General features: G+C 36.1%; 1 long non-coding RNA gene across 1 annotated transcript in view; it reads left to right on the forward strand.

The window, feature by feature from the left end:
* Nucleotides 1-57: 57 nt before the first annotated feature.
* LOC109297194 overlaps nt 58-2,198 on the forward strand; it is an 83,493-nt gene continuing 81,352 nt past the window's right edge. Inside the window, exon 1 of the long non-coding RNA XR_002097233.1 lies at nt 58-174. This is a non-coding gene — a long non-coding RNA (uncharacterized LOC109297194). The remainder of the gene's footprint in view (nt 175-2,198) is intronic.

Here is a 2,198-nt window from a genome sequence, read left to right on the forward strand (position 1 = left end):
TAGCCCTCAAAACAAGCTTGTTTGTAGTTAATGAAAGAAATGGGTGACTTATTTTTAAAGATGTCTTCCCTCTGCTAATAATCTGGTTTTCATGAGCTGCAGCTGCGCCAGCTTCAGAGCCATTGATCTATCATGTGCAGAGACACAATTCTTTCCACAAAAAGTGCATCAAAGGTAAAGCAATCAATTTATTTCCTTTCTGAAATGTGAGCCGCACATTTTGAATTCCTCATGAGTATCTCAGGTGATGCTGTACAAGTAAACCCCAAATAAATTGCTGCTTATTCTGTTTAGCACAGGCAGTAATCCCCTTTTAGGGTACTTTGTTTTCCTTTAATATCCGGTGCAGGGATAAACAGAGGTTCTGCATTAATGCAGTCATGTGTTAATTGAACATAAACCACAACATAAATGCAACAGTTTAGTCTTGAAATTAATAACTGTCATTTGTAGACCACATCATGTATTTCATTGTAGGAATAATTTACTGATAGGGTATTTTATGCTTAGCAGTGATTAAGAAACTGTGCAATTTACAATAGAAACAAATGGAGTCATATATAATGAGTAATAAAATATGTGTGTATGTATATAAAGTTGTTTATACATAACAAATTAAAAATGTAAATGCCTCCATAATATAAGGCAGAGTATGAAGGGCTTTTTATATTATTATCCCTCAAACTGAAGTGTAACCAAATAAAAGATTCAGATTTACAGGAGGATTCACTTTATAGAAAAACAAACCCCTTTCGCTAGAAGGAAGCATCTGTTTCAGCCATTAATAACACATGTAATGTATACGCTGCTTTGAACTAAACATTTCCATTATAACTGAAAGCCCATTTACAGACAGAAGCAGTCCCTGAGTGTAATCAGTCATAGTGTCGCTGTAGCATATGATAACTGCAATAGAACTAGGACATGAGCTCAGCCGAAGGCCTCTACAGTATCACTCACAAACTGCAGGGGGGAAGCATTTTGCCTACCTTGTAACCATTAGTGTAGAAGGTAGGTATAAGTCCCAGTGGTTTTCTTAGTAAGTTGCACTTAGCACTGATCCATGTTTACACAAGTGAAACTGGGTTTTTTTTGTATTCACTAAAACTAATCTTTGGTTTATCATCCATTAGCAGTCTCCCCCTTTTGTTCCTCTCTGACAGCAACAAACAGGAATTTTATGTTGCTGCTTTCTAATGACTCAAGGAAAAACTATTTTCAAGCAAAATTTTAGGCTCATGGAGTGGAAAGATTTTAAGGGTCTTACAATGCAACTTGCATATGGGAAGGTCCACACCTGCATTATTGACCTTACATACCATTAGTTAATGTTGCACAAAGGCATTCAGCAGATTTTTCACACCAAAAGTTTTCTGGGCAGCTTTCCAAAACTTAGCAGTAGTTTAAAATGACCCCAACTTTATGAATGTGAATGGAGCCATTATAGGGTAATCGTCTTTCCCCAGCTTTAAGTTACATTTAGCAGCTTCCTCTGAACTAAGATTTTTTTTTTAAATGGCAGGCTTTAACGTCTTATAAAGTTAATTCTACTGCAGATTTTTTTTCAGTAATATACAATGAAATCATTCCTAGCTTGTCTACATAAAGAAAAATCTGCAGTGGCTTGTCAGTTACACAGAGCATAGTTCTTTCTTTGATAGAATGTAGGATAGAATATTTTAACCTTTGGGTTTTTAATATCACTTTTATATTCCAGCCTTACAAATTTTGCAGTTGGGTTTGCTAGGGCTCTACAATAAGATGATTAATAAATGTGATGTGCAAGGAACAATATAATAGTGTGGTTCTTTTCAGCCTTGGGTTGAACTGTCTATTGAAAATTGTAAAGAGCAAAAATAAACTGTATTCTTTACTGGAGCTGTGAAAAACTCAGAATTGAAATATGTGAGAGATGCCAATATTTTGAAAGAGGTTTCTTTCTGAATCAAACCAAAAACTAGAGATTGCAAAATTTCCCACAGTTTTCATTTTTGGAAAAATCAATTTTTTTCCAGTTTTTTCCAAAACAAAACAGATCTGCTGGCTACTGTGATTTCTGGGGCTTCTCACACTATCCCTGATTCCCTAAGTGACACCCAATTCTGAAGCAGCCTAGGCAGTCCCTGAGTCAAACAGCCACTCAGTCCAGGGTGTCTAGAATCAATGAGATCATGGACTGGGCTTTCAGAGCTACCAGG

The sequence above is a fragment of the Gavialis gangeticus genome, unplaced genomic scaffold, assembly GCF_001723915.1.
Source record: "Gavialis gangeticus isolate Ggan-Ray unplaced genomic scaffold, GavGan_comp1, whole genome shotgun sequence".
In the NCBI taxonomy this organism is placed as follows: domain Eukaryota; kingdom Metazoa; phylum Chordata; order Crocodylia; family Gavialidae; genus Gavialis; species Gavialis gangeticus.